Below are 11,210 nucleotides of genomic sequence, written 5' to 3' on the forward strand. Positions count from 1 at the left end.
TCCACCCATGCATAAGCTATCTAGGTTTTACTCACTCCATTGAATTGTTGTTCGAGGTTTATCACTTCCATTGGAGCAGTTGTCGCCGCATGCACCACCTTCATCTCTCCTCCATTAAAGCATCTTCGAGGTAAGTATACCTAGGTTTCAATTTGTCCATTGAATTCCTTCCCATTCATGGGTTTTTTGAGGATTTTTGATTCATTTTAGTAATTGTAAGTTTCTTGTAATATAGGGTTTGTCAACTAAACGCGCAAGGCCCCCCTCCACAACGACCCTCCACATATATACTTAGCTTGTATATGGTTATGAAATGTAAGTTCTTGTTTTGATTTTTTAGCTATGTTACTTATTGTGTATGTGAGTATGTTGGTGATATGACAATTATTTTATATATATGCATGCTGGTTGGGGGGTTTTGGGGCTGCTGCTTGCTGGTTGTTGGGGGCTTCCAGGGCTGCTGCTGGTGTTGTTGTATGTGTGGCTGCTGCTGTGAGTTGCTATAGTGGTTTGAGGTGATATTTGGCTGCAAAGGGTGGAGATGGTCTTAGGTGTTGGGTGTTTGGCGTGGTTGGTGATTAGGAGTAGTATGGCTGCAATGGAGCTGTGGGAATGCGGGCTGGATGTGTAGTGTTTTAGTGTAGGTGTTTGAGTGAGGGAGTAGGGGAGCAACTTAGTAAATGAGTGCTTGAATTAAACCTCGATCTTTGGAGTTCCTAACATGGCCTCAAATTAGAAAACGTACCTCGACCCAAGCGCATACCTACACACATCTAGGAAACCGAGAAGAGAAGTAAAATAAAATTAAAATTAAAATAAATAAAGCAAAATGGAAACACATGGGGAATATGTGCCATGTTTTGGTTATTTGTTGCCCTTAATATAGAAATTGTTTGATTTGCCTTTTTGTGTTATACCTTTTGTAGTTGTTGTGGTTTGTTGCCCCATTTTCTCTCTCATTCCTTAATCATATGCCCCTATCTTTTCTTATTACCCATTTCTCATACTTACTAACTTTTGTTTATTGTTTTGTTTTTTCTTTTTGCGTTTTTATAGATTCATATGTGATTTGAAGTTCAAGTTTAGCTTGAAGACTACATATTTAGCTCAAGTGGGAAGTTAGAAAGAATACATCCATTGTATTGGTATGAATTATAAACTTCTCTAATAAGCTATATATATATATATCCTTCTCTTTATTGTTTTAATAAAAGTTTTTTCATGACAAACTAAATACAACAATAAATATATGAAATGCTTGCATCATCATATGCCTAGATACCCGTTCAAGGCTTTCTCATTAGGAGAAAGTCTTGAATAGTCCCCGGTTGGGACTGTTCTTGAACGTTTACTCTCACTTAGGTGGTGAATGTATGTCTTTTTTTTTTTCGATTTTAAGGAACATCTTGGCTTACCATTTCCTCCATTACCATGTTCTCTGGGTACATATGTGGGTAAGTAATTACCTACGTCGTGTACTTGGAGAACTGGGGGGAAATACTAATGGATTTTCCTTAAAATTGGAAAGTCGACATACATTCACTAGTGAGAGTTAACGTTCAAGGATGAATTAGGTTGGAGTGATAAGGACCCTTTGGAAGCATAAATGCATTTTTGTATCTATATGAATGTTATATGCTGGGTACGGTGTGTGTTTGAATTTGATTTACATATATAATAGATGTAGCAATTATACATTATTTGTTATATGTTGCCATGTTTAGAGACAATTTACTTAATGGAGAAGGATCGTGGCTGGATGTATGGTAGACGTGATATATTGGAATTCTTTGATGGGGTTCAAGAGTTTTGCGAGAGGGCTTCATCTTATCAGCGCAGAATGGGTGTCGATGCCTCTATTGTCCTTGTGTTGATTGTAATAATGTGAAGGTGGTCAATAGTGTTGATATCATTAGAGATCATGTAGTTTGTCGTGTGTTTAGGCTTAAATACCATGTGTGGATTTGGCACGGTGAAGAAGGAGAGTACAGTGGGGATGTTATTGGGAATGATGTGCATGATGATAGAAGCAATGACATTCGTGTGGACTAGGAATACAAGAATGATGAACATATTGTTGATAATGGTGCTAAGGATGGATTTGAGGATGATCATGAGGATGAGGTCGAGGATGAAGGGGTGATGAGATGATGCGTGGTTTTGAAGGTGACGTGTTTGAGTCATTATCGGAGGCTTCTAAAAAGCCTTTGTATCTTGGGTGCAAAAAATACTCCAAACTATCAGCCGTGCTAACACTTTTTAACATTAAGTCGAAGCATGGGTGGACGGACAGTAGTTTTACTTCTTTGTTGACCGCGTTAAGTGAAATGTTGCCCGACGGGAATGAAATTCCTAAGTCTTACTATTACGCAAAGAAGCACATGTGTCCATTTGGTTTGAAGTATAAGAAGATACATGCATGTCCTAATGATTGTATTCTTTACCGAAATGAATATGAACAATTGGAGGAGTGTCCACGATGCAAGAAGTCGCGCTACAAGTGCAAAAGTTGCAATGCTGGTACGAAAGGACCCCCTGCTAAGGTGTTATGGTATCTTCCCATTATTCCACAGTTTAAGCGTCTATTCTCAACTCCAAAAGACGCTAAAAACTTGAGGTGGCATGCAGAGGGAAGAAAGAAAAACAGAATGCTGAAGCATCCAGCCGACTCCCCGCAATGGAAGAACATTGATATGAAGTTTGGGGAATTTGGTGATGAAGTCAGAAATTTAAGGCTTGGTTTGTGCACGGACAGGATGAACTTACTTTTCTATATAGTGTTATGAAGAAAATAATTTGTCGAGCTCCTCGAGGTCTTACATGGAAATCACCGATGGTAATGCCACATGATATTGTGATTTTCGTAATAAACAATGCGTAAAATGTTACTAATTTGCTATATATGCATGTTCGATTCATGTACTTTGTTCCTATACTAGTGCACATAACAAGATAACGGAGTTAATTGTGGCCTATACATGATGAGATTCATGTATGACATAGTGAGTCATTGTACAGACACATTACAGCTTGAAGAGGTATGCCATTGACTATATCTTGTAATTTCAAGCCTTAGGCACCTATAAATAATTTATAATGACGTTTTATGAGTAAGTATGAGTTCACTTGACAAGAAATGTAAAAAATAGGCATCATAGCAGTCAAATAGGCGTTACTTGGGCCATTTTGGTTGAAAATGCGTCCTAAAGCCCTTACATTGCTGTTTTCTTGTAATTTCATGCCTTATCCACCTATAAAAAAGTGATAAAGACATGTTATGAGTAAGAATGAGTTCATTTGATAAGAAATGTAGGAAATAGGCATCATAGTAGTCAAATAGGCCTTACTCGGGCCATTTTGGTTGAAAATGCGTCCTAAAACCCATAAATTGCTATTTTCTTGTAATTTCAAGGCTTAGCCAAATATAAATAAGTGATAATGACATGTTATGAGTAAGTATGAGTTCATTTGATAAGAAATGTAGGAAATAGGCATCATAGTAGTCAAATAGGCCTTACTCGGGCCATTTTGGTTGAAAATGCATTCTAAAACTCTTACGTTGCTATTTTCTTGTAATTTCAAGGCTTAGCCAAATATAAATAAGTGATAATGACATGTTATGAGTTCATTTGATTAGAAATGTAGGAAATAGGCATCATAGTAGTCAAATAGGCCTTACTCGGGCCATTTTGGTTGAAAATGCGTTCTAAAACTCTTACATTGCTATGTTCTTGTAATTTCAAGGTTTATCCAACTATAAATAAGTGATAATGACATGCTATGAGTAAGTATGAGTTCATTTGATAAGAAACATAGGAAATAGGCATCATAGTAGTCAAATAGGCCTTACTCGGGCCATTTTGGTTGAAAATGCGTTCTAAAACTCTTACATTGCTATTTTCTTGTAATTTCAAGCCTTAGCCACCTATAAATAAGTGATAATGACATGTTATGAGTAAGTATGAGTTCACTTGATAAGAAATGTAGGAAATAGGCATCATAGTAGTCAAATAGGCCTTACTTGTAAATGTATTTTTACATGCATATATAACCTAAGTAATTCACTCCTAACTTATGTTTTGTTTAATCCAAGTTTTAAAAGGGAAAAACGGGACGTTCGTTCACGATCGAAGAACTCAATGAAGTTCGAGAAATGTTGGCATGCTTCATCACATTTAATTTGTAAATTTCATTTCGCTTTGAACTTGTGTACTACATTACTGAATAATATTGTTTGTAATTATGACACTTTTTTCTAATTAGTATTATATTTGGGGATTATTATCAATTTTTATGTATTGTAATTATTTCAATTATTATTATTAACATTATAATAATAATAATAATAATAATTATTATTAATATTATTATTATAATAATAATAATTATTAATATAATAATAATTATTATTATTAATATTAAAATAATAATAATAATAATTATTACTATTAATTATTGTTATTTTAATGCATAATGTACATGAGTAATATTAGGATTAATATTATTATAAATTATGGCAAAAAAAAAAATAAACGCAGGCATTGGCACCGGTTCATGCTTAAAACCGGTGCCAATTACATTTAATATAATAAAAAAAAAATTGGCGCCCTTCAAGTTGGCACCGGTTAAATGCTTTAGTTGGCATCGGTTTTAAACCGGTGCCAAAATTTTAGGGATTTGACATCCCTCAAATCCCCAACTGCTCAAAATCGGTGCCTTAGGGGGGGGGGGGGTTTGAACCGGTGCCTATTTATCTCTTTTATGTAAAATCGGTGCCTATTATGTAAACTCTGCAGGAACGCCCGCTCCTAGGGAGGTGCACGTCCGCTCCACCAGGAACAACCTCTCCCTCCATCACTTTTTGCCTCTAATATCGATCCATGAACTTCCTTGTTTTGCCTCACTTCACCATTACCTACAAATTAACTATACAAACACACAAGGAGGGGGGGGGGGGGTAAATCCAAAACGCAACATTTATATACAAAAGGGGGTTAGAAAGAGGGGAAAAGATTACAAACCGAGTTAAAATCACCACAATAAATGGTCAAAATAAACCACTTATAAAATTCCCCCAAGCTAGCCAATTGCTTGTCCTCAAGTAATTCACATAGCACAAAACAACCTGATAGATTAGTTTGCTCAAAGAAATGCACCTGCATAGATAAAAGAATCCTTAAGCAATAAAACTCGAGCATGAGGTATATGCCTAAGATCAACCACGGTCATGACTAGCCAAGGCCTAGCTAACCATCCTGAAGATACTCAACTTAAGTCCATTCAACAAATCTTACCGCGTCCTCATCACAAAGTTCAAATCCCCCCTAATGGTAGTGTCTCATGACTCCTTGAAGGAGTCGGAGAAAACATAACTATAGCGGGTTTTAAAACACTCGACATCTTAATGGAAAAGTACCCTCTCCATATGCTTGTGAACCAACTCCCTCCACCGACAATTGCTTCAACTACTCTTTCTAACTATACACAAAAATATGAGGATCTCGACACCAAGTTAAGGTATAGAAGAAAACTAAAAGAGCTTGTATTTGATTTCAAGCTAAGATGTAATCCATTAGGAACAACCCTAATAAGTAGGGCTCTAACTTTGATCTCCAAATACAAACTATGACCATACTCTAAGCAGAAATGCACCCCCAAGCTTGTTTATTTGCTAGGGCGGTGACTATTTATCATATCCTTTTTTTATTTTTGATAAGTGAAAGCTTCATATACAAAACCAACTATTATTTACGATGAACAAGGAAAATACACTTAATAAAACGAAATCCTGATGCCTTAACTTGCATTTTGCATATACATCTTATTAAACAACCTTCATTAATAACAAGAGTAGTTTAAGCCGCGATCTTAGGAGGTGGAGCTCAAGTTCTCGATCTAGGTACTAATTCAAGGAGGATCCTTGCCACTCATTCAAAATGTTGATGGCTTGAAAACATAAAACCTCACTTTTTGGGACAAATGTGGGATCAAATACTACCTTTCGGGGTTCAAATTCCTTTGAAACAGGCGACACCATCTTACCACAAACCTAGACTTTAAGTCTCGTACATTAGGTAAGGTTATTCTCACACTAGCCTAAACTAGCCAACTATATGTTCAACCAAGGACATCTAAACCATGCTCGAAATTTTATTACAAAAAGAAAGCAAGTATCTACCATATACAATCCAATATCATCATCGCAAACCAATCAAAGGCAAAACATATATATATGTATGTATATATTATATATTTTTTTTCATAGAGAGGTGAAAGAGTGGGGGATAAGAAAACTAGATAAAGAATTTGGATATTAGGGATTTGGATATTAGGTTAAAGAAGATTTGAAGAAAGAAAGAAATTTGGATGTAAGGGTTTTGGATTTTTAGGGGAAAGAATCAATTGATCAATCATCAACATCATCATCAAAAATATCATCATCAATAGAGACCAAACGCAAGCCAACCATACCATTCATTCAACCATCAAGACAACCAACCATAAATAGACCAAAGCTAATATTAGAAGAAAGACGCTCTAATGCACACATATAGTAGAGAAGTGAGACAAACACATCAATATGCAATTGTTCTAGCCTAGGCGTGCCATATCATCATGAAAAGAACAACAACCAACCTAAAGTAGGCACGCAATCTAGAACATAATACAATATGAAACCAACCACAAGTCCCAAAGGCTAAACCAAGCCTTACATTTTAAAAATTTTACATACAAACTCAAACTTCTCCATATATGCACAAAATAGCATCACATATAAGCACATACATTATCAAAACCAAGAACCACCCTATACACAAAGACCTCTAGACCTCTCCCCCAAGCTAGACATTTGATTACCGTTCCCGCACTTAAATGTACACAATGAGAAACTTCTCCCCCCCAAGCTAGAACTCAACACCGGTGATGTGATTTTTAGTCCGAAAACTAAGCCTCACAAAGATATGAATCTAACCTAATTCTATACAGAAAATTCACCAAGAATTAAGCAAGAAACTTAGATTAATTAATCAAGAATCCACCTAATTAATCAACCTAGGTGATTGTTTTAACTAAAACAAACAAAACAGCAAATTGGAATCCACCAATCAAGAATTTAAGTAATCCAACTTAAACAAAAGCAATAAGAAATATTATTATGAATGTATGATTAAACTTGTATATTATTCGAAGATTACAACCCTATATTTATAAACTCAATCAATTTATCCTAATCCCACTTGAATTAGAATTCTAATCCCCTAACAAAAACCCACGGATTGCATAACTTAATCAAGTTTAGATAACTTTGATTTAGTTATTTAATCCTACTTAAACTCTAACTACTCTTAAGATAAAACTTGCCTATTTTATCCTAACTCAAGCTTGCACTCCAAGCTATTATTGACGCCTACTAGACTAAAACAATTCCTAATGCAATTAGAAATCCTAAGTGCTTAAAACAAGAAAAACCCTTTCAAGTGAAAGGTAAAAACTTGTAAGCAAAAACCTAAGAAAGCTTTTAAAGAAACCTTAAAGAACTATCAAGAAGCTTCAAGAACTCCCAAGAACGCCACCATACAAAGCGTGGCTTTGTCTTGATGCCCCCGATAGTAAGTTTGACCTATTGAAGAAGCTTCCAAGTATAGATTCATGCTTTCTTGACTTTCTTGGAATAATTCTTCAACATGCTCATCGTTCACATTGATGCACGCATCATCCTCCCCTTCTTCAAAAGAATTTGCCCTCAAATCTTCAATAGCACCATCTGGCAAATACTTCACCAAATCCCCAATATTAAATGTTGCGCTTACACCATATTCTCCCGGCAATTCAAGCTTATATGCATTCTCATTGATCTTCTCAATAATCTTGAACGGCCCCTCACTTCTTGGCATCAATTTATTCTTTCGTTTGTTAGGAAATCTCTCTTTTCTCAAGTGTAGCCACACCAAGTCGCCAACTTCAAAACTTTGTGGCTTTTTGTTCTTGTTAGCTCGTGCTTTGTAGAGTTCATTGACACGTTCAATCCTAGCTCTAACTTGTGCGTGTAGCTTTATCATGTACTTGATTTTAGTCTCGGCATCCTTATGAATCACTTCCCCTTTTGGAATTTCAATTAAATCAATGGGCATTTTTGGATTGACACCATAAACAACTTCGAACCTTCCAAGAAATGGTTTCAACACCTCGTTCATCAATCTCATAAATGTACTGGGCGCATTGGTTAGACCAAAAGGCATGACCAACCACTCATACAACCCCACTTTAGTCTTGAAAGCCGTCTTCCATTCATCTCCTTCCCTCATGCGTATTTGATGATAGCCACTCATAAGATCAATCTTGGAAAATAGCTTTGAACCATGCAACTCGTCTAACAAATCATCAAGTCTAGGTATAGGAAATCTATACTTGATGGTTATGTTGTTCACACTCCTACTATCAATGCACATACGCCAACTCCCATCTTTTTTTGGAACTAACAATGTAGGCACGGCACATGGGCTCATACTCTCTTTCACGTAGCCTCTTTGCATCAATTCCTCTATTTGACGTTGCATTTCCTTTGTTTCTTCCGGATTACTTCTATATGCTGCCTTGTTAGGTAGTGGAGCTCCCGGAATAAGATCAATTTGATGTTCAATACCACGAATTGGTGGTAATCCCGGTGGTAATTCACTAGGAAAAACATCACAATACTCTTGCAATACTACTTCTAATTCCACGGGCCTCTTTTCTTGTTTACTTTCATTCACTTGCACATTGTTAGCCACCATAATATATACTATATTGTTGTTGTTGATCTCTTTCTCCAACTCCTTTTCCCCAATTAAATATGCACCTTTTGAACTAGGGTTAATTCTATGATCAACAAGTGGTTTCAATGCATATGATTTTTCCCCCTTTCCTTTTCGAATTATATACACATTTGTCCTACCATTAAACTTGACAAATCTATCATATTGCCATGGTCTACCCAATAAGATATGACAAGCATCCATAGGGCATACATCACATAAAACTTTATCATGATATTTGCCAATTGAAAAGGTGATTAGGGCTCGTTTCGTTACCTTCACGTCACTAGCATCATTGAGCCAATGTAGCTTGTAAGGTTTTGGGTGATCGGTTGTAGGCCACTCTAATTTGTTGATCAAAGTTGTAGACACCACATTTGTGCAACTTCCCGAGTCTATTATTACGTCACACAATCGATCTTCCACCTTGCACCTTGTTAAAAAGATTTTCTCTCTTTGATTCTCTTCAACGGGTATAGGTTTAGAGTGAAGAGCTCTCCTTAGAACCAAGCTCTTTCCTTGCGTTTCACCATCAACCTCTTCGGCACTACCCTCCTCTTCTTCAAAATCACGTTCTTTCTCGACCACAACCTCCATGTCACTATTTCCCTCGCACCTAGCTTTCTCTTCTTCCCATTCTTGAGCCGTCATAGTGCGTTTTGAGTAGCAATTGCTTGCTATGTGGCCAACACTCCCACATTTGAAACATTTTCTATCTTCGGTCACCTTCTTGCTAGCTTCGTTTCTGGGTTTGTTATCTTTAGCATACGGATTAGGAGAAGTCCTATCAAAGGTAGGCTTGTCACTAGCCTTTGTGAACGTGCGTGTGAACGGTTTCACACTTGAGGTCTTCTTGGCCTTGAATTGTCTTTCAACCTTAATGGCCGCCTTGCATACTTCTTCAAACGAATAGTATTCGTGCAATTCAATCTTCTCTTGAACATTTTCGTTCAAACCTGCAATAAAACGTGCTATTTTGTGCCCTAGAATTTCTTCTAAATCACACAATAAACATAGTTTCTCAAACTCACACAAATAAGCCTCCACGGATTGATTTCCTTGCTTAAAAGTCTGCATCTTGAGATACACTTCTTGCACGTACTCATGGGGCACAAATTGACGCTTCATATATTTCTGCAATTGTGTCCAAGTAGTGATCTTGGATCGTCCCTCCTTGCGTCTCTTTTTCTTGAGATTATCATACCATAAACTCGCATAACCTGTGAGTTTTAATTCAGCAAGTTTGCACCTCTTTCGTTCATCATACTCCTTGTAATCAAAGAGTGTTTCGGCTCTTCTAACCCACTCAAAATATTTTTCGGGGTCTAGCATACTACCATTGAATTCCGGAAAATCTAACCTTATATTTCGGTCATCATCTTTGGCCTTGTTCTTCCGTCTATGCCTTCTAGGTTCATCACTCGAAGATGAATCTTTATGGCGTGATCTACTTGCTTTTCTCCTTTCATATTCGTCTTCACTTGAACTAGAAATTGCAACTGATTTGTTCTTCCTTGAAGATGAAGTTTTGTCACGTTCGTCAAGCCTAGCCAATACTTCTTGCAATTGTTGTGACAATCGCTCTATTTGACGATCCCTCCGCAAGTTATGCGCTTGATCAAGGTTCAAACCCCTTGGAATCCCTGGGATTTCTTCGTCACTCATTGCTCCTACACAAACCAGGTTTAGTTTATGCAAAATCTTGATTAAAAGATTGAATCTTGATTGATTCTTGAAGCAAATAAGAACCGTTCTCCAGATCGCAACTTTGTGTAACACTCTCAAAAGTTTGAGGTTGCACAGACTTCGTTACGCGTCCAATTGACACGAAATTTTGACACAATGTTGATCTACGTTTTCTGAATCTTGCCACAAAATTTCAGCCAAAAATTCCAAGCCTAACGTCACCAGTTTAAATTCTACCGAAACTGTGCTCTGATACCAAGATGATGTGATTTTTAGTCCGAAAACTAAGCCTCACAAAGATATGAATCTAACCTAATTCTATACAGAAAATTCACCAAGAATTAAGCAAGAAACTTAGATTAATTAATCAAGAATCCACCTAATTAATCAACCTAGGTGATTGTTTTAACTAAAACAAACAAAACAGCAAATTGGAATCCACCAATCAAGAATTTAAGTAATCCAACTTAAACAAAAGCAATAAGAAATATTATTATGAATGTATGATTAAACTTGTATATTATTCGAAGATTACAACCCTATATTTATAAACTCAATCAATTTATCCTAATCCCACTTGAATTAGAATTCTAATCCCCTAACAAAAACCCACGGATTGCATAACTTAATCAAGTTTAGATAACTTTGATTTAGTTATTTAATCCTACTTAAACTCTAACTACTCTTAAGATAAAACTTGCCTATTTTATCCTAACTCAAGCTTGCACT

This window comes from Chenopodium quinoa, unplaced genomic scaffold (assembly GCF_001683475.1).
Source record: "Chenopodium quinoa cultivar QQ74 unplaced genomic scaffold, ASM168347v1, whole genome shotgun sequence".
Lineage (NCBI taxonomy): Eukaryota > Viridiplantae > Streptophyta > Magnoliopsida > Caryophyllales > Amaranthaceae > Chenopodium > Chenopodium quinoa.